The 22527-nt window shown below is 44.7% G+C and overlaps 1 protein-coding gene across 1 annotated transcript in view; it reads right to left on the reverse strand.

Moving 5' to 3' along the window:
* LOC147690325 (phospholipid-transporting ATPase IK-like) overlaps positions 1 to 22527 on the reverse strand; it is a 1699388-nt gene that overhangs the window by 341738 nt on the left and 1335123 nt on the right. The window lies entirely within an intron of this gene.

A 22527-nucleotide genomic window follows, 5' to 3' on the forward strand; every position in this document is an offset into this window, starting at 1 on the left:
CACACAGACACACAGATTACATTTGCTAGAATTCATACATCCGAGATCAATCACAAGTTGGTTTCTAAACTTTTCCTTTACTTAGTGTTCATCAGAGGACACACATTTTGCATGCATACTGTGGAGCCAAGTAAATTGCAGATAGTGAGGTTCAAGCTCTTCGAAGGGGAAGTTAAATCCAATATATGTTTATGGCAGGGTGTAGCTTCAGCGGTCTTCGAGTACTCACAATACTTACAGTACTTACAATGAAATCATGAGCAATTAGCATTAGCATATTAATGACAAAAAAAAAGAAAAAACAATATAGAGAGATAGACTTGTGCCCAAACCTTTTATGATAGTCTTTTTTAATGGGATTTGACAATTGATTTAGTCAGCTTAGAAGGTAGTTTCATTTCTTATAACTGACAGAGACATCATTAAGACAGACCCACTGTCAAACGTAGCAGCAAGGGACTTTGCATGGTGCAACCCATGACAAATGTGATAGGTAGAGGTTTAACATTGTGGATTCTCTGACAAACACAAAAGGAAAGGGTTTTGTTTGCAAGGCTAAAGTTTTATATTAGACTTATTTGCTAGTATGTATTATAACAGTAGCCAAAGGGATAAGAACAAAAGAATTGCTGCCCTTTCGAAACTTACAAATTGCAAGACCTCGACCTAGATCTACACAAAAGCACTGCAGATGTGTTTAATTAGTAAACACAATATTATGATGGATGGAGTGCTGAAACTTTTCAGACCATCACCACCAGGTACAGATCTGGGTTGAATCCATCATCGTTCTTCTGCTTACTAAGCAACCTCAGTTTGGACCTAGCAGTATGCAAATCAGTCTGAACCTTGCTCCTCATAGGAACAGTCCAGCCTGAACTGCCAGCCCAGGTCCTACCTGGACCAGAAACAAGCATTCTGGGACCAGTTTCAGGTCTCACCCCACATCAGCCAGGCTAGCTTGAAACAAGTGAGCAAAGGACCAACATCTACAAAAAACGATGGATTTAACCCAGATCTGTGACTGGGGATAACTGTTTGATTTGTTCAGCATTCCGTCCATCATCTGCACTTTTTGCGTTTGTTGCTTTAAGGGGGAAGGGTATGCCCAGACATGGGTCCCATGCTTGCTACATCACCAGATTCAAACTAGCCTGGCTGACGAGGGGTGATACCGTCTGTTCTTTTCGCTTGTGTTCAATTAGTGCCATAAAAGAGAAGTATAATGTCAGTCCCTGCTTTTCTTGCTGATGGAACAGTCGGGCTTTGTTGAATGTTCATATTTTTTAATTATTTCAACTTATTCAATTCACATTGATGCTTTATGTTTCATATCCTCATTGTTTCAGAGTGATTTATGTTCTCAAGCTTAGTGTCTTTGTGAGTATCTTGAATGGCTTTCCCCCAGTCCGTTGCTAGTTGTTCTGATCATGCATTCACTCTGCAGAGATGACCATAGGTATTCAGGAGCTTCTTAGAATCCGGGTGCATGCAGAACGAGCTCCCTCTTCAATTCATATTAAAGCATCATCAGATCTCAGCTGACTACACTTTCCCTAAATAGCATGCTTTGCTTCCTGAAATGAGCAATGATGGTTCTTTAATTTTTAAGTCAACTGCAATAACACTTTATTGACAGTTTTATCTTTAATACATTTTTTAAATTGTTGTATGTGATCTGAACCTATGATTTGAATTTGGGTTCCATTTTCCTTTGTGCCTTTAACCTTTATTTATCTTTACAAATTGATGAAGATTTATTTAATACAAATTTAAATAATTGACTCTCTGAACTTGACACGGATGAGGATATATGTAAAGGCAAGTTAAGAAACACTATTGACAATTCTGTGGCAGCTTCTGTCAGGAAAACAAGGACAGTCTCTATGTTATTAACTTTACAAGACATTGGGGAAATGGCAAAGAAAGGGGTTTGGCTCAGACCCATCCTGCTGGTACAACCAGGCCAAAAATTGCAGGTTTGGATGGCAATTAATTTTTAAATGATGCATTCAAAGTTGTTTTTTCTTCCAAGCTTATTTCTGCTTCCTATTTAAAGAAAATATGTAAATGAAAGCATTCAAGCTTGAATGCAGCATTTAGGTCAGCAAAGACGATGTCCAATGTGTCAGAGGTTTGAGGTAGGGTGTTCCATCCTCAGTAGACCCTGCCTGTCAGTCAGACATGAGACTCACACACCAGAAGATAGAGATGGGAGTGAAAAAGGGTAAGCAGTCAAAAATCGTTCCCAATAATTATAAAATAATGATTCAGATGTTGTGATCCACATTCCAGATACTGATTCAGACACAGGTGACGGGGCAGATCTTAATTGGTTTGATTGTGAGAAAAATAAATCAAGAAGCATTTCAAAATTTGTCAATGAAAATACTTCCCATGGGTGAGTGTCAGAAATTCTGGATAACCTTTATTTAATCCGACTCTGTTGTTCTATCCTATGTCTTTGGATTGGAATACCCTCACACATGTAGTGGCATACTTTAGGGCAAGAAATAGATCTCACTCAGAGAAGCCAATGAAGAAATGTAATAATGTCTGTATACTCTATTTCTGGCCATTTGGGGTGACTCCAGCCTTTTAGCCTTTTTCAGAAAATATGAAAAGGGCCATCTTGCCAGGCCAAGCTACTTGACTCCATGTATCCCATTCCATAGCTGTTTTAAATGACAGTACAAGTCTTAAATACAATTTATATGAATTTATCCTTGCTTGACTCACTGAAGTCTCATGATTTTTGGTGTTATCATGATGACCGTCATTGTCCACTCAAATAAAGATATTGGGCCGATTCACAAAGATAAACTTAAACCAAAAGTCAAGTTTAGACCTTAAGTCTTAGTTTAGACCTAAAGTCTAACTTTATGTCGGTATCCGGCCTCCCTCCTCCCCGATCATTATGTCATGCACCGCCTCACAGGCCCGTCTCTCTCTTTCACTTTCAGCCCCCGGTCCCGGATTACTGCTGGAGGGAATTTGAGGAATATCAGGACCAACAGGGCTGGCCCTTTAACGCCCTTCAGCTGGACAAACTGAGCTCCGCCCCCTGGGGGTATGGATCCCGCAGTCTCACCACAGGATAAGGCCACCGAGACCTATCACGGAGAAGCTGAGCCCCGGAAAGAGGAAGGAGCTGAATCCAGAACCGCCGACACAGAGCCGAAAAACCGAATGAGAGGAGAAGAGAAGAAGACCTGGAGCTGCCCTGAAGAGGAGGTGGAGAAGCCTGGAAGCCAACGACTCAGATTAGCGCCCTGCCACGTTCCAGGAGAATCATGGCTTGAGCAGGTACGAGCGCATCTCCTTGGAGCATGGAGGAGTGTGGAAACAGCGTCCGGGAGAGTTGGGCAGGCGTATGACTCCTCGCAGCGCACAGAGCCTGGGAGACAAGGATACCTGATGTGCGCCGAGCCTGCTTGCCTCTGGTGATGGTTCTTGTCCCTTCTTTATGCACCTCTTCCCAATAGACGGGTGAAACCTCCTCAGGCCCTTCCCCACAAGCGTGCCATAACCCGTCACTAATGCAAGTGCCTTTATTTTCTTTTTTTTATCACCACAGATCCGTGCCCCTGAGAAGAAGACGCATACAACCGCCGCCAAGGAGGAAGAAGAATCGATCCTCCCTGATGAAGACATCGCTGCTAGTCATATTATCTGAGAAAATTATGTTGTTTTGAGAGCTATACCCCAAAGAGACAAATAAAGTAAGGGTGAACGATCAGTCACATCGACATGCGTTTTCCTGCCCGCTTTACAAGTGGTGGAGAATGCGGGAAGGTTGACATCCATAGGGAGCCAAAAATGGAGGCACTAATACAGCATCTGGTTGAGGGTCAAAAGGAGCTGGAATGGGCGGTAGAACGCAGATGACCTCAGCCCAGGCAGACACCCCAGGTGATGCCTTTAAAGACCTCACAAAATCCCAGCTGCAGACACTAGTGAGGGGATCCGAGGAACAACCACATACTGCTGCGGCCCCCAAGCACACCAAAGGATTTACGGCCGCCCAAATGTTTTACTACAGAAATATGTGTCAGGAGAGGACCCGGATGCCTTTCTCTTGAACTTTGAGAGAGCTGCACGCGCCTCTGGATGGCCCATAGGAAAGTTGTCTTTTTCCTGGCCCCCTGCTGTTAGGTGAAGCTCAGGCCGCCTACCAGGTCCCCAACATAGGGGGCGTTACCCCCTACAAAGAAATTAAAGCCATCATCTTAGACCATCCCGGTTAGATTCTGAGGCGTACAGGCTTCAGTTAGGAAAGGAGAAGGGCTGCCCCGGAGACAACCCTCAAACTCAGTTTTTTAAGTTAAAACTTACGACTGACAAATGGCTCAAGCCTGCTGAGCACACCAAGGAGGATATAATGAACGCCATCTACCTGGAGCAGTTCCTGGAGGCCTTACCCTACCCCACTCAGCGGTGGCTGAAACAGTACACGTACCTCACTGCCGAACAGGCGGTAGAGAGGGAGACTTCCTTCACGTGTGCCCAACCTCGCCCCATGCCCTGGTAACAGGAACGGACCCAGAGACCAAGCCCTGCCCCCCAGAAACCCCTTAGACCTCCTCTATGAATGGCAGCCTAGGATCCTGTCAGAAATGACACGGGAGACCTGGGAGGAGAACAACAAAACCAGTGATCTTCTAGAGTACACCTAGCATCTTCGCTTACTGATAGGGAAACTGCAAGAACTAACCCATACAAACCTAGAGGAGAACCAGGTACGACAAAAACACATCTATAACAAGGAAACCAAGTGAAGAGCCCTACAAGTGAACGGCTGGGTGGTGGTCCTGCAATCATCCTCCCTCTCTTCCGTCAAATGGGAATGGAAGGGTCCATACAAAGTGGTAGCCACTATAGGAAAAAACTCCTATAGATTCCAACTGAGCCCCCACAAATATCAGATGTACCACAATAACTTGCTAAAGAAGTGGATAGGGCCATCACCCCAGAACAACCACATGGTCCTTGTCCCAGAAAACAACTCCTGTACACTAGAGGACCTAATAGTTAACGACTCCCTATCACACAGTCAATAGACAGCCCTATTAGACATATTAGAGTCCTATTCCCCCCTTTTTTCAGACCTCCTCAGAAGGACCAATCTAGTAGGACACTGTATCGAAACCCCTCCAGGAAGGTGGTCCACCAGCAGCCCTATCGAATACTAGCTGCTCGTCAGAAAGCCATTTCTGAAGAGGTCAAAAAGATGCTACAGATGGTTGTTATACGGCCCTCACAAAGCAAATGGACCTCCCCCATTGTTATGGTGCCCAAACCGGATGGGTCCATCTGGTTCTGCATCGACTTCCACCAAGTAAATACCATCTCTAAGCTAGACACCTACCCTCTACACAGAGTAGACAAACTAATTGAAAGGTTGGGGAAAGCCCATTACATATCCACATTAGATCTTACGAAAGGATATTGGCAGGTGCCTCTGCGGAAGACTGCTTTATTCCACCCCCGATGGTTGCTTCGAGTTTACAGTGCTCCATTTTGGCCTCCATGGGGTGCCCACAACCTTTCAGAGGTGATGAATCAGGTAGATAGGAAAAACATTGTGTCCCCCTCCACCAATGTTCTGAATGCATTCAAAAAACTGAAACAGGCCATAACAAGCAGTCCTATTGTGATCTCCGCCGACTACACCCAGCCCTTCATTCTATAGACCGACGCCTCCGACGAGGGCATCTGGGCGGTTCTCTTCCAGGTCACAAAGGATGGGCACGAAAGGCCCGTTCTCTTCATTAGTCGAAAGCTGTTTCCCAGGGACCAAAACTACCCAATCATAGGAAAGGAATGCTTGGTCATCAAGTGGGTCATTGATAAACTCCGGTGTTACTCGGAGGGCAACAAGTTCATCCTGTTCCCCGGCCATGCCCCCTTGGTCTGGATGAGTAGAAACAAGGGCAACAACCCCCGGGTCATGCGCTGGTTTCTGTCCCTCCAGCCTTTCTCTTTTGAGGTGCGGCACAGACTGGGTATTCACAGTTCTAATACTGACTTCCTCTCCCTTGTCCCCTTCATCCCCGCACGGATGACTCTGGGGGAGCAATGTGTCGGGATCCAGCCTCCCTCCTCCCCGGATCATTGTGTCATGCCACGCCTCACAGGCCCGCCCCTCTGATTCACTTTTAGGCCCCGGTCCCAGATCACTGCGGGACGGAACTTGACGAATATCAGGACCAACAGGACTGGCCCTTTAACGCCCCTCAGCCGGAAGAACTGAGGTCCGCCCCCGGGGGGGTGGGATCTCACAGCGTCACCACAGGATAAGGCCACTGAGACCTATCACGGAGAAGCTGAGCCCCGGAAGGAGGAAGGAACCAAATCCAGAACCACCGACACAGAGCTGAAAAGTCAAATGAGAGTAGAATAAAATAAGACCTGGAGCTGCCCGAAAGAGGAGGTGGAGAAGCCCAGAAGACAACAACCCTGTTCAGCACCCTGCCACGTTCCCGGAGGAACGTGGCTTGAGCAGGTACGAGCGTGCCTCCTTGGAGCAGGGAGGAGGGTGGAAACGGCATCCGGGAGGGCTGGGCAGGCGTATGACACCTCGCAGCGCACAGACCCTGGGAGATAAGGATAGCTGATGCGCGCCGAGCCTGCTTGCCTCTGGTGACGGTTCTTGTCCCCTCTTCATGAACCTCTTCCCAATAGATGGGTGGAACCTCTTCACGCCCTTCCCCACAAGCATGCCAAAACTTGGCACTAACGCAAGTGCCTTTATTTAATTTTCTTTATCACCACGGACCCGCGCCCCTGAGAAGAAGACGCGTACAGACGACGCCAAGGAGGGAGAAGAATCTATCCCCCTGACGAAGATGTCGCTGCTAGTCACATTATCTGAGAACATTGTGTTGTTTTGAGAGCTACACCCCAAAGAACCAAATAAACTAAGTGTGAACCATCAGCCACATCGCCACGTGTTTTCCAGCCCACTTGACACTTTACTACTAGTAAAGTTAGACTTTTGGTCTAAGTTTAGACGAAAAAAGTCTAACTTAGACCAAGAGTTTAACTTTACTACTACTATAGTATACTATACAACTCCAAATTTCAATTTTACTTACAGTCCAGCAGGCGTTCTTTCCCACAGAGCAGAAGAGGTTCCCATAAAGAATCCTTAAGAGCCCAGTCAAGAGTTAACTGCAATGCTGGTAAGTGTGTAGCAACTGCCTCCTCACATAGGGAGGTGAAAAACATCATTTCTACATAATTGTTTTTCTATTTTTACAGATCCATGGATAACCTAAATGGAAAGGGCTACCACATAGAACTGAAGAGTGGCCCAATGCAAACTCCATTTCAAAACTTAGTTCATCTTCCTGTCAAAGATCAAGATATGATTCATCAAGACATTCAAAGTTTTTGGTGAAAGGGCAATAGACCCTGGAGTCTTGGACAATTCTGGTTTGTGAGCAACATTTTTCTAGGTTATAACTGAAACATGAAGCTGCATCTTGCTATCAATTTACACTATCTCAATGTGTTTGTTATGTATTGTTATTTCAAGATGGAAACTATTCTCCATCTCAAGGACTGTTTATAACCTCTTGACTGGATGGTCCATCTGGAATTTAAAGATGGTTATTTATCCATTCCAATGTGCTTACAACACAGGAAATTCCTCCACTTTATATAGGATGATCAGACATATAGATTTACCTCTCTCTAATTCAGTCTGTCTTCAGTTACTTAGTCTTCACCAAATTACTGAAGACTGTAGTGTTTCTCATATCCCTGGTGGTTCATCTTCTAGTGTATCTGGAAACCTCTCTTTTTTCTCCCATCTTCAGTTCTCCATGTGTTTTCCTGAGAACGAGGTGTATAACAGACCAAGAGAAATCTCTTCTTCCTACTCCAGTTTACAATTGCCGAGGTTACACTGTCAGAAATATAGAAGGAATTTTAACTTTGTCCTGTATTTCCATATGGTACCTGGCCAGAATAGTGGGTCTGTTTGCATCCTCGGTTCAAGCAGATTTCCTGCAACCTCTTCACTACTGGGTGTTACAGTGCTTGAAACTTCAAGGTCTTGCTTACTTCGATGAAAGCCCTTTGGTTTTAGAAACAAAGAAATAGGCTTCTTGGTAGCTGGAACATCTCAACGCCTGGATTGGCAGCTCCAGCTTCAATTTCGTCCCAGATCTTTAATTAGAATCTGACCCAAGTTGGTCCTTTTGGGAAGCTCATTGCAATCAGCTCTCAACTGGAGGCATATGGTTCCAGAGAGAGTTAAAAAGTTTTCTGATATTAATCTTTACAGACCTGCCAATCGTAAGATGTTGTGCCACGACATTGTACAGAGAAGGGGGCATGTCTTTGGCAATTGGGCAAAGGCATGGCGAGTATAGCTTTGAATGCCCTGCTCTGTCACCTGCCTTGATCATCCACAGAAAATAATGCTCATCTAGAGTCACCTCCAACTTTGGCAGATTTTTATTGAAGTATTGCTGTGCAGAGCATTCACAACTGAGCTGGAAACCTATTTTATGAAAAGGTTTTCAGCTCATCATGTGAATGTCACTTTCCACCTGTTCACTGTGTGATGAGGAATGGACACAGGTGTCACACTGATGGGCTGTGTGAGCTTGCAGGCCTGTCTGTTAGCTAGACTGGTTAGTCCTTTGTTTTTTTTAAAGAACTATAATTCATATTTACTGTGGAATATCCTGGCTTTTTCATTAATCCGAAGCTCTGTTATGTGCAAGATTTAAAAGAAGATGAAGACACTGTATAGGCTCTCATAATATCCGTTTCCCAACTTTTCGTTTTCTTCAGAAAGCCTCATTTACTTGTTTCTTCAGCTGCTCATTCGAGGTGGGTCAGGTGGACTATGTAACAGGCAGTTTTTAATGTAGCCAACATTGGGGCCCTGCCTCTGGAAGGTTTGACATTTTGAGACTAACTGATTGGTCATTGGCTTCGACATTCAGAACGTTTTAATTTAAATCAGTTATGCATGTCTCTGTCTTCATTATAAATATGCTTTAAAATACCAGAATCTGAGTCACAGGTCTTGCAAATAAGTCTGTATTTTCTAGGTGTTAATGATGGAAAGTTCTAATTTTAATTAAGTACTCAGAGGTGAGTATTATCCCTCCACTAGTCTTATGGGATATTTTGCTTTTATTTTGATGAAATGCCTGGCCCTTTTTGCTATGTCTTTAATTATTATGCTACTACTACTTCTACAGTCTTCATACAAACTGAACCTCCTCCACAAGATTGAAAATGCCTCTTGGTGATAGAGATAAAAAATGTACATAAAAATCAATGATAAGTTGTCTTAGGTATTAACATGAAAACGCATGTTAAAATGTCATGTAGTTACAAGAGACATATTCTTGATGCACCAAAGCTTGAACGTCCTATCTAGCTCATGTTCATGTAGTGCTGAATCGATAATCACACATTTGAACAATAACCCTTACTTATATGAAATAAAAAAGCAGTTCTTAATTAGAAATCAGCAAGCAAAATGTTTCTGTCTTTAGTGTAGTTCATTGTTACTCTGTGAAACATTGAATAAATGATAGAATAGACACTACACAAACTTCTCTGGGAACCAAGGTTAGATGTTCCCAGCTGTACAAATGTTTAGTGATGTCTGTTACATATTTGATAGTAGACTGTGAGCTCCATGCGTTTTCCGTAGGAAAGGAAGAATGGAGCTGCTCTGATCTGCAACACTAGTGTCTGCATGTTTTCTCTTCTTTTATATTATCTGCTTAACCGCACCGCAAATTCCGCTGCGGTGGTTTTAATGAGTGGGCGGGGCCGCGTCGGCCAACAGATGTGCGCAGCACTACGGAGGTAGTGCTTGCGACGGCCGTTGGCCGACGGAGGCACTTAAGGGGTTATTGTGTGTTTCTAGTTAAATTCAGACTTTTTGCAGTTTCAGACTTTCCATTGCTGAGGACTACTACTGACAGCTGCTACTGTTGCCTGCCACTTTGGAGGTGATGCTACCTTTTATTCCTATCCTGATGGGTGTAGCTACTGCTACACCTTTTTGCTCTATTTCCCTGTTGAGGCTTATATGGTACAGTTTGCTACTGCAATTGGATGCTGATGCGTCTTGGATATTCAGACTCGGCTGAGTTTCATGAACTACTCTTTATGGGGAGTTCAACTACCTAATTTAATTTCAAACTTGATGCGCATTTGATCTCACTTTATGGGTTCCACTAGCAGCCCGTCCCGACGTTGTCCGGGAGCAATTAGGCTTCAGGGCCCCCGCCTGCCCCGACGTTGTCCCTGGGTCCCCCGGAGCCTTCCTCCATATATTGCAGTATTATACCTCTATGTTTACTTTGTACGCTTCTGTAACCTGCACACGTCACTTTTTCTTCCTTTATCTCTACGTTTACTTTCTACGCTTTTGCACCTGCACACATAACTTTTTCCGACTATACCTCTACGTTTACTTTCTACGCTTTTGTAACCTGCAGATGTATCTTTTTCCTCCTGTAACGCACCGTTTGGCTCACTTTTGTAATGCTCCGTTTGCTTCCTCTTGCTACCTGCACACGTCACTTTTTCCTCCTATACCTCTATGTTTACTTTCTATGCTTTTGTAGCCTGCACGCATAACTTTTTCCTTCTGTAATGCACCATTTGGCTCACTTTTGTAATGCTCCGTTTGCTTCCTCTTGCTACCTGCACACGTCACTTTTTCCTCCTATACCTCTATGTTTACTTTCTACGCTTTTGTAACCTGCACACGTAACTTTTTCCTCCTGTAATGCACCATTTGGCTCACTTTTGTAATGCTCCATTTGCTTCCTCTTGCTCACGATGTACGCTTTTGTAACCTGCACACGTAACTTTTTTCTCCTGTAATGCACTGTTTGGCTCACTTTTGTAATGCTCTGTTACGTTTGCTTCCTCTTGCTCACGATTGTCATTTTTGCTTAATTTTTCCGCCGCTCACCGCTCCTAACAAAAACCTACCTCATCCGCCGCTCCCCGCTCCTCCCTGCCTGTCCACCACTCCTCACCACCTGTCCGCCGCTCCTCACCGCCTGTACGCCGCTCCTCCCCGCGCGATGTCCGGCGGTCCTCCTCGCGCTCCTGGACGCCGCTACTCCCCGCACTCCTCACGTCAGCACGCACGTCGCAGCCGGCGCTTCTTCCAAGGGACTACTTTTTTTTCGATACATTTTTTAAATGACGTATATTTATTACGTTTATATAGCCTATGTCCATCTGCACACCCTGACGATTACAACGATGTATCGGGTGCGTGGATTGGCGCTGTGGTTCCCGAGTTTACCCGCCTCAAAAGTTCAAAGTTCTTCCTTTACAATAGTAAGTATAGATTCGCTTTTGTTTCCATTAGATAGTATAGGGACTATTTCCTTTAAGGAACACGCTAGTCAATTTGCATTATTGATTACTCTGACCAGATTTTTCTTGATAACTTCTGTAAACAGATTTATCTGACTTACTAATGGAATAAAAATAATGTACTAAACTCCAAATGATAACAAAGGTTTTGAAATCAATTTAAAAACTCTTATCATTGACTGAACATAAAAACTATTATTTATGATGTTGATTGATTTCATTTGATTTAGCTTCCTTTTCAAAAATGGTGGCAAAGATCTGTCGCCTATAAGAAGAAAATATAGCACAGAGTTGGAGCCCATTCTTGTAAGTTACAGGTTGCACAGGTAATGGCAAGTAAATGTTGTACTTTTCCTGAGCTATCAGTTTTCTAGTAGCAGAGTACGATTCACACCTTGAATGGAGCTATAAATTAATTTCTCAAGTTTGACAATATTACCTGAATCCCGAAATCCAGTGTCCAGAACTTTCACATCTGACAAGGCAGTATTTAAAGGCAGTTGCTGTTTGAAGGTGTAATTATGAATAGGGAGATGTGTTGTCCAATTGTGTTTTGGTCTGTAGTATGGTGATGAATTGTGATCTAGACTGATGCTATTTTTTTTGTGTGAAGAAGTTTAAGAGTTTCAGTCATAAGGACTTATTCCAACTTTGGCAGTCCTCCAGTGGACGGTGCAACACACTGTCCGCTGTCGTACCACAAAAGCCGTGGTGCTGCTGCCCGCCAGGTTAGGAGTTACATCCTTGTTTGGCGGGCAGTGCTTCATCGGTCTAAGCCAGTGCTCTGTCAGGCTCATTGAGGAGCCTGACATGCAGACCGGTATTCTCAGAGCACCGACTGTATCTTCCTGCACGGTGTGGCATAAAAGGGAGAGGATGTAGCCTTACAGCTAGAGTAGTCGACCTCGAAGTTGGGGAACCAGGTTAGAGTCTCAGCAGGGGCGCTCAACATCCTGTGATTCTGGGCAAATCAATTAATCTCCCTGCACCTAACAAAAATGAATGTGTTTGCGTGTAACGAAAGTGGTGCTCATGTAAAGCTATCTGATACCTGATATCTTTTGGTTGCGTTCGCGATATATAAAACTCTAAAAATAAATTCCACATCGTGCAGGAACTGAGGGAGTAAAACCAGGGGGAGGGCATTACAAGCACCCACCCCCAGGTCCAGGAGCAGCTGGGACTCCTTTGTTGTCTTTCCAACACCCTTTTCTTTCCTGGCTCAGAGCCATGAAAAGGGTAGTGGACAAGCAACTCCCAATATGCTTGGGGGTGCCGTATGTTTTTAGGGTTTGTCAATGGTGCAAGTTTACAGAGAAAGAGGGTTCACTGAGTTTCCCAAAATGTGGTACGTTTGAAACTAGAATGCTTGATAAATCAAAAAAGAATTGTAAAAAATGAAGCCACCTCCTAGCCCTGCTCAATATGAAGCTTTACATATATGGTAGAAAGTTGCCTGAGAATAAATGAGGGAGAAATATCAGAAAAGGAGCAAGAGAGCAGTGCGTAAATATGCAGATGCTCAATGGGATGAAGAACAACATAGATGGAAAAAACTGTGATTCACGGAACTAGATTGTATCCAGCTATTACAACAGAGATACCAGGAAAGGCAGATCAGAAGAATTCAAAATAGAAGGGTGAAGAAAAAAAGAGATAGAATATGATACAGGGGGTGCTATAGGGGATGGTATTCTAGAAGAAATGTTGGCTGCAAGACCCCACCATATGCAACACTTACTGAGAAAAGTGAGTCAAGTGATAATACGAGTATTGCAGTGGCTTCTGCCCCTGTAGAACTATTTATGGTACAGATTGAGAGACCTATGGAGATACTTCAAATTTTTCCACAAGTTGTGGCTCCGCCACAAATAGCAGTTTCAATTGCGACTTGTACTCCCGTAGTGCACAATGCAGCACCAGTAATACCAGTAAATTTACAGACCCTACTGAGGCCAGTTACAAATGCCCCACATAATATACATTTGATGCAGAGGTTCAAGGAGCTGCAGAAGGTCTACCTGCAACAGTGCTTATTCCAAACTCACAAAATTCACAGATTGTTGTGTGGAGACCACCACAGACAGTGCACGTACTTATAGGTGGAGGGGTGCTGGTTTTTACAGCATCTATGACCCTCAGAGAAATAAACTCTACTGAGGAGGGAGGTAATCCAACTTGTTTGGGGGAAGCAGCAGGGATAAGAAAGATAGAAAATGCAGAGTCACAAGCAAATTTAGATTCTGAAAAGGAAAGACTTTTAAACATTACTTGGCTGAAAGTGGAATTGGAGGAAATAATAAGAGACTGTCTAGAATTGGAGCATTTAGAAAAATATCTGAAGGAGGAGGTAATTTACCTGAGAAAAGAAATTACCAGACAGGCAGCTGTCTTACATAAAAATCTGAGAGAATTAGCCCAGAAATATGCGATTTACCTTTCTAAAAATTAATTTACATTTACATTAAAGTTATAGGGTTCAATTGAACAATGTAGCAGTTGAAAATATGCGTGCAACAGGATTGCAGTTACATTATATGGAATTAGTCAAATGCATTCGCAAACAGGGTGAGACTAAAAATTGGAAGTTAAATGGGCAAAGAAACATAGAAAGGAAAAGAGAGAAACTGAAGCGACAGGGAAGAAAGATGAGGAAAATGAGGGAAAGTCTGCAGCTTATTCTTTAAGTGAAATAGCAGGAGGGATGTATGTTCATATGCCATGGAGCAGAGGCAATCTTGCAGCATTTTCAAACATTTTTCCAAAATTAGGAGACAGACCTGTGTAGTGGTATAAATAGAGCAGTTTATATAGATTTTGAAGGTGTTGTGGGCTGACTAAGACACATTCTTTGATACTGTAGTGCCAACTAATTTGTGAGCCGAGTGTAAGACTGATGTACAATGGCCACAAGATGAACCAGTGAGAAACACTAGAACTAATGCACCATCTCCTGTGGTTATGGAGAAATATGAAGCAGTGTTTCCTTTCCTGAAGGGCAGAGTGTCACCAAAAGATTTGGATTGGGTAAAGAATAATAAAATGACTGATAAACCAAAGAAATTAAGTTCATGAGTTTTATGAAAATTGTTACAGCTGTTTCAACAGCATAGTGAACGAGAATATCCTGAAGAAAAGTACATATCCTGAAGAAAAGGATATAGTGATTTTTGTGTCTCAGTTTGTCTTAGGGCTGAAACTAGAGATAAATTGGCATATAAATCAAAGCGTGAGTTGCTGGCAGAACAAATTGCTTGATAAAGTTCTGGGATATGCAAAGTATAGCAGTGATGAGCTGGAGATGAAGTAGAAAAAGAGAAAAGAGAAATTTATGCTAACAGAGACTAGGTTGGCTCAGCAAGGTTTTCAGAATCCTTTATTTACAGGGAATCAAGGAAGTATGCAAGGTGGTGTTCCACAATTTGGTTTCCAATGTAACCAAGGAGTATTAAATGTGTCACAAGGTAGAGGTGTTCCTGTTAATTCTGGTTCAGGAGCAGAGGTTGTTGCTATGAAGAAAAATGACTCGTCACATCTGTCACAGGGTCGTACATTGGATAAGGGTTTGTAGATATAATCCTGATAACGCTAGTGGAAATGTACAAATGCAAAGAGGAGTACAGATTCAAAACATGCCGGCACACAAATGCAGGTGTCTACGCAGGGACAAGTAACAGTAATGCCAGTTGAACCAGCTCAAGTGATTACACAAAACATATGAAATCCTAGATTCATTTTAAATCAAATGTCAAAAATGAATATAAATTCATTTAAAAATAGGTTCTTAACCTATTCACTGCTAGGCCTTTTCCACCCTTGTGCTAAGCCTTTTTTTGGCTGTTTGAGATAGTTTGCGCTTAGACCCCTGTAACGTTTTTGTTCACATAAGGTATCCACATCAAATTTGCGTCATTTTCTTACCACATTATGGGGATTTTAAAGGTACCCAGGGTTTGTGGATAGCCCTGACGGGGACCCAGACATTTGCCAAAATGCAGCTAAAATGGGGAAAAGGTGCTGCTGAAGAAAGCATCTACAAATGGTATCAACAAAGGGTTTGTGGTGCTGAAATCACCATCTTCCCAGCTTTCAGGGCAGACATCTGTCAGAAATCCAACATTTCTTACACAGTTTTGGCATTTTACTGGGACATAGTCTATTTTTGCTACTTTTTGTGCTTTCAACCTCCTTCCAGTTAGGGGTAGAAATTGGTGTGAAAGCAATAATGGATCCCAGAATGTTGTACATTTCTGAAAAGCAGACAACGTTCTGCATTTGCAAAAACAACAGTTGATGGACAGAATGCAGAACAATGTCATACATTCACCCCAGTAAAGAGATCTGGGCCTAAATCCATAGTTTTTTTGCACTCCACACCACCCCACTTCAGACATGGCCATATGCAAATCAGCGTTGACCCAGTGCCTCATGGGAACAGTCCAGCCCGAACTGCCAAGCCATGTCTTTCCTGGACTGGAATCAAGCATCCTAGGACCAGTTTCTGGCTATCAGTCGTCTTCAGCCAGGATAGCTTGACTCCAGTGGTGTGGAGAGCATGGGACTCATGTCTGAGCATACCCATCCCACTCGGGGTGACAAATGCAAAAACAACAGTTGATGGGCAGAATGCAGAACAATGTCATACATTCACCCCAGTACAGAGATCTGGGCCTAAATCCATCGTTTTTTTGCACTCCACACCACCCCTATTCAGACATGGCCATATGCAAATCAGCCTTGACCCTGTGCCTCATGGGAACAGTCTAGCCCGAACTGCCAAACCATGTCTTTCCTGGAGGAATCAAGCATCCTAGGACCGGTTTCTGGCTATAATTCGTCTTCAGCCAGGATAGCTTGACTCCAGTGGTGAGGAGAGCATGGGACTCACGTCTGAGCATACCCATCACACTCTGGGTGACAAATGTAAAAACAACAGTTGATGGACAGAATGCAGAACAATGTCATACATTCACCCCAGTACAGAGATCTGGGCCTAAATCCATTGTTTGTTTGCACTCCACACCACCCCAGTTCAGACATGGCCATATGCAAATCAGCCTTGACCCTGTGCCTCATGGGAACAGTCCAGCCCGAACTGCCAAGCCATGTCTTTCCTGGACCGGAATCAAGCATCCTAGGACCGGTTTCTTGCTATCAGCCATCTTCAGCCACCTTTTGTACCGCTTTGTTCGTCATAAGTTGGCAGGGTATGCTCAGACGTGAGACCCTTGCTCACTTTGCCACTGGATTCAAGCAACCCGGGCTGAAGACGGCTGAAATGCCAGAAACCAGTCCTCGGAAGCTTGTTTCCGGTCCAGGGAAGGCATGGCTTGGCAGTTCGGGCTGGACTGTTCCCATGAGGCACAGGGTCAAACTGATTTGCATATGGCCATGTATAACCATAAAAAAATAACTGGTGCCTAGTGTCCTGTCTCCCCCCTGGGGGGAGATCGGGGGCTATTAGGCAAAAAAGTTATTTACATTTGGTTTTGGGGGGGTGGGAGCATTGAAATACCCATATTTTGCAGCCCGACCCCTAGAGATAAATAAAAACAACCCACCCCCTGGTGTCCCGTGGGTGGATCCATGGCTTGGGGATCACCCTCCTGGGGCGATCCTCAAACAGGGATCCACTAGGGATGCTCCCCTTTTCAATGATACCGCTCCTGTCTTTCTATGTGCTCGGGGGCTGAGGTAGCCATCTGAGAACATAGAAAGTGAAGCTGAAATGAGGCGATCGGTTTCACATAAATGACGTCAGTGCAACGTGCGTGCTGATCGTAATTTCCCTGAAACAAGGCAAACTGCCTCGGGAGCTGGGGAAGCCCTTCCCCAGCTCCTGAGGCTGTTTAGGCCTTAAAGAGATCCCTCTGGTGCCCACACCAAAGGGATTTCTTTTGCCATGTGTGTGGACAGCGAGGAGCTGTCCGTCGCACATGAACACTGGTGCGTCGGACGAACCGAAGAGTTTAAGACATGCAGGTATTCCAATCAGAAATTATGCACATGTTAAAAATGTACTGAAAGCCTTACCATTACCTGAAGAGATTGCAGTGGCTAAATGTTCAGCTCATCAAAGTGGCAATGGCTACATTTCCATGGGAAATAGATATGCTGATTCAGTAGCACGGTATTGTGCTATGATGGCCTGCACATTTAATGGAAATTTCATATGCAAGTTGGAAGAAGAGACTTTGTTTACTTTGTTAATGAAAGTGACAGATAGTTAAAATTAATTGAAAAGGGTACAGAAAAAATATTTCAGAAGCAGAGCCAAAAAGTTCTATCAAAGCAGGTTGTAAGGAAACTTCTAAGGATATTTGGATGTCAGATGATGGGAGACCCGTATTGCCAGGCAGTTTGTTGCTTCCAATGACACTGTACTATCCTGGATACACATATTTAGAAAGGGATGCCATGATCAGACTTTTTCTCCAGAATTGGTTCAATCCCCGATTTAGGACGCTGACAAAGAAAGCTTGTCATAGATGTGTAACTTACCCACAAATGAATGCAGGAACAGGCTGAGATATATCCTTGTTATTTTGTGTGACTTCTCAGGATGGGTGGACGCCTAACCAACATGAAAAACTGACAACCTCTCTGTAGCAAAACTGGTATTACAAGAATTGATTCCACATTACAAAATGCCAGTTTTTCTTGAATCAAATAGGCGGACCTATTTCAGCAACGAGGTCCTGGCTTTGATAAGCACAGCATTACAGTTCGAGCAAAGATTACATTGCAGTTACAGACCTGAAGCTTCTGGACTAGTTGAGCAGGTCACCGGAACCCTTAAATCAAGATAAGCAAAAGTCTGTGCTTCAACTTCTTTGAAATGGCCAGTTGCAGTCCACGTGGTGTTGCTGAGTATTCATCGTATCCCAGATAAAAAGACTGACTCGTGACCTCATGAAATTCTGATGGGCAGGGCAATGAGACTGCCTACTGTACATGTTAATGCACTTTTGACCATCGCAGATGATATCATACTTGATTAAGCATGGGCGGAAAATCCGTTCCGCTCGCGGATTTAGCGGATTTTCGGTAAATTCGCAATCCGCGAGATTCGTGAATTTCCCGCAAAATCCGCAAATTCGCACGCAGCTGATTTTTTTTTCTTGGTGATACAATTTTGCGGCGTGCAGCGTTCACTTACCGTCATTCAGCGTTTGGCGAGTTGTCTTTCTCGATATTTTGCGAGTGCTGCGCCATTTTGGATCTTGCTGCGGGATCCCGCAGGAGTTTGGCGACCGCGATTACGTAATCGCGGCTTGCCACCTTGCACAGCACGCATCGCGAGAGTTCGCAATTGCGAACATGTAGATGCGGCGAGCAGCAACAATCTCGCACTCGCGAAATTACAAAATTTGAAATTCTGCACAAGAAATCCACCAGCAAGCAGCATAAACCTTCTGAAAATGATGATTTTTATCAGAATAACTCCTCAGGTTGACATATGCCTGCACTTTTTGCAAGGAGTCCATTTTTTGGGGGGGGGGGAAGGAAGTGCCCCACAGTCTCCAACTTCCTGTTCCTGTCCAGCAGGCTCCTCCCAGTGCTTTCTTGATGTGCTGGTCACTTTCATTCGGATTCTTCACCTGGAAGGATTACTTTTTGTGGATGCTGCTGGATATTTGGATTTGAGGCCTTTTTGACTTTCTTTGGATCACTTTTGGATTAGAAATTTCACAAGTAAGTTTGTTTGGAGCATTACAGTTGCTGCAACTACAATTTTGGAATTTTCGATTTTTGGGCTGTTGTTGGGGCCTTTTGCCCAGGGGTACTCAGTGGTGGGCGGACTGAGTCTTTCTGTGGGGTCTCTTTAATAAAAACATCATGGAGTGCCTGGATAGCTTGGGATTGTGCTGATTTTTCTGTGTTTTTCGATTTTTTGGGCTGTTGTTGTGGCCTTTTGACCAGGGGTAGTGAGTGGTGCATGGGCCTAGTCTTTCTGTGGGGTGTCTTGAATTTAAACATCATGGAGGGCCTGGATGGCATGGGATTGTGCTGATTTTTCTGTGTTTTTCGTTTTTTTGGGCTGTTGTTGTGGCCTTTTGATCAGGGGTAGTGAGTGGTGCATGGGCCTAGTCTTTCTGTGGGGTGTCTTGAATTTAAACATCATGGAGGGCCTGGATGGCATGGGATTGTGCTGATTTTCTGTGTTTTTCGATTTTTTTGGGCTGTTGTTGTGGCCTTTTGACCAGGGGTAGTGAGTGGTGCATGGGCCTAGTCTTTCTGTGGAGTGTCTTGAATTTAAACATCATGGAGGGCATGGATGGCATGGGATTGTGCTGATTTTTCTGTGTTTTTTGATTTTTTGGGGTGTTCATGGGGACAGGCAATGTGGGTGGGGGCCTTTTTGAGTGCTGCTACAGGCAGGCCATGTGCTGGGAGGCAGGGGGCCATTTTGAATGCAGGCAGTGTTCTTAGGTCTGCAACCATTTTGCCTAGGTTTCAACCATTATGCCCAGGGGTAGTGAGTGGTGCATGGCCCTAGTCTTTCTGTGGGGTGTCTTGAATTTAAACATCATGGATGGATGGCATGGGATTGTGCTGATTGTTCAGTTTTTTTCTGATTTTTTGGGGTGTTCATGGGGACAGGCCATGTGGGTGGGGGCCATTTTGAGTGCTGCTACAGGCAGGCCCTGGCCATGTGCTGTGAGGCATGGGGCAATTTTGAATGCAGGCAGTGTTCTTAGGTCTGCAACCACTTTGCCTAGCTTTCAACCATTATGCCAGGGGTAGTGAGTGGTGCATGGGCCTAGTCTTTCTGTGGGGTGTCATGAATTCAAACATCATGGAGGGCTTGGGATTGTGCTGATTTTTCTGTGATTTTCATTTTTTTGGGCTGTTGTTGTGGCCTTTTGACCAGGGGTAGAGAGTGGTGCATGGGCCTAGTCTTTCTGTGGGGTGTCTTGAATTTAAACATCATGGAGGGCTTGGGATTGTGCTGATTTTTCTGTGATTTTCATTTTTTTGGGCTGTTGTTGTGGCCTTTTGACCAGGGGTAGTGAGTGGTGCATGGGACTAGTCTTTCTGTGGGGTGTCTTGAATTTAAACATCATGGAGGGCATGGATGGCATGGGATTGTGCTGATTTTTCTGTGTTTTTTGATTTTTTGGGGTGTTTATGGGGACAGGCCATGTGGGTGGGGGCCATTTTGAGTGCTGCTACAGGCAGGCCATGTGCTGGGAGGCAGGGGGCCATTTTGAATGCAGGCAGTGTTCTTAGGTCTGCAACCATTTTGCCTAGGTTTCAACCATTATGCCCAGGGGTAGTGAGTGGTGCATGGCCCTAGTCTTTCTGTGGGGTGTCTTGAATTTAAACATCATGGATGGCATAGGATTGTGCTGATTTTTCTGTGTTTTTCGATTTTTTGGGGTGTATAACTGAACTGATGTTCCTCTGTCTTCCATTGCTTGTAGGTGCACAAGACTCAACAGAACCACCAGTGCCAGGAAGAAGTCCTGCAGCGGTGTGTGTGTGCAGCATAACGTCACGCGACGTCATGTCTGGCCACAGACAACTCTACAACTCGTGCAACTGCGGCCTGCTGTTCTGACCTCTCAAGAAGATGGCCCCAAAAAAAGTTCCCCGTAGCTCCTCTAGCAAGAAAGTTGCCAGTAAGGAGCAGAAGAAGCAAGTTACCAAGGAGACTGGTGTGCCGCCCGCCACATTTTTTGGGAGTAAAAAAAAAAGTACGCCTGCAGCAGCAGCGGGATCTGCTGGGAACCAAGCTGGGACCAGCACCCCCGCTCCATTGGGCTCAGTGCCACCACCACGCCAACTTAAGTCCAAGCCCTTGAGTGCTGTAGAAGCACTTAGTCTAGTTGTTCAATCGCCATCGACCAGTGATGTTGGCTCATCGCAAGAAAGTAGCAGCAATGTCCCTCAATCAACACAGGTTGTTGTAACTCAACTGACGAGTGTTGAACAGCCACAGCCCCAACAACAACCACATGTGCAAGTACAAGCCCAAGTACAAGTGGAAGGAGAGGCAGCGCAAGGAGATGCGCAAGCAGAGGTGCATGGAGGGTCACAAGTGCCCACAATAGTTGTTCCTCCCGAAGTAGGGGCACATCAGGAAATCGACAATCAAGGCGAGGTATCATTTGAGGAAGCCACTCCTCCTGATGATCATTCATTGTCTTCCACACCCCTAGCAAGGAAGAGATCAAGGGTGGTGTCTACATCTTCTTCAAGCACACCTCCTTCTGATGATACGGATCAAAATTGGGAACCAGCACCACTGCCGTCTGAGAGTGAGGCACACCATGATCTGACAAAGGTAGTTAAGCGTAAAAGGAAGCTTGTCCAAAGTCTCATAGTTATGGAGTGTGATGAGGCTCAACAAGAAGTGGCGGATACTGCTGCTGATGAAGACTCTCACGACGACGACCCAGTCATCTTAAAGGTCACTGCAGCCCCAGCGGGCATGCAGCAAACATACATTTTGACCCTAGCCCGAGAAGCTGCTGAGCGTGATGATGATGTTGTCGACGAGGAGGCAATGGAAACACCACAATCATTGGATTTAACTAGTACACCAACACGTACCACTTCCATATTTCTTCCTCGCCAGAAGGGACCTCCATCCACCTCGACCTCCATTAGTGGTGGTGAAAGTGCACAACGTACTAAAGTTCGGCAATCCACATCCTCCACTTCATCTGGCATTAGCAGCATGACCACCACCACCAGTATCGCCGTCTCCTCCGGCCCCCACAGACATTTCAAGTCCGCAGTTTGGGACTTCTTTAGTGTTTGCTCAAAAAAGGAAAACTTTGCCATTTGTAGCATTTGTAAGCTTGCAGTTAGTCGTGGTAAGTTTGGTACCAACTATGGTACCGGAGGCCGGAGAGGTCATCTTAGGAGACAGCATGCTGTCCAATGGTTTGCGCACCTATAGGAGATCCAGGAAGCCCGAATTGCAAGTCAAGAAAACGTTGATGTTTCATCTGATGATGGCGAGGAGGAAGAAGACGTGTCAAACACTTCACTTACACCCAGTACCCCTGTCAGCAGCACACCCCATGGGAGCCACACTAAGAGTGTGGGAGAGAGTGAGACACCAATGCGAAAAAGTTCATCAGCGAGCGCAACTGGGTCAAAGAAGTCATCATCATCATCATCCCGTAAATGCTT

Source organism: Lissotriton vulgaris, chromosome 9 (assembly GCF_964263255.1).
Source record: "Lissotriton vulgaris chromosome 9, aLisVul1.2, whole genome shotgun sequence".
Lineage (NCBI taxonomy): Eukaryota > Metazoa > Chordata > Amphibia > Caudata > Salamandridae > Lissotriton > Lissotriton vulgaris.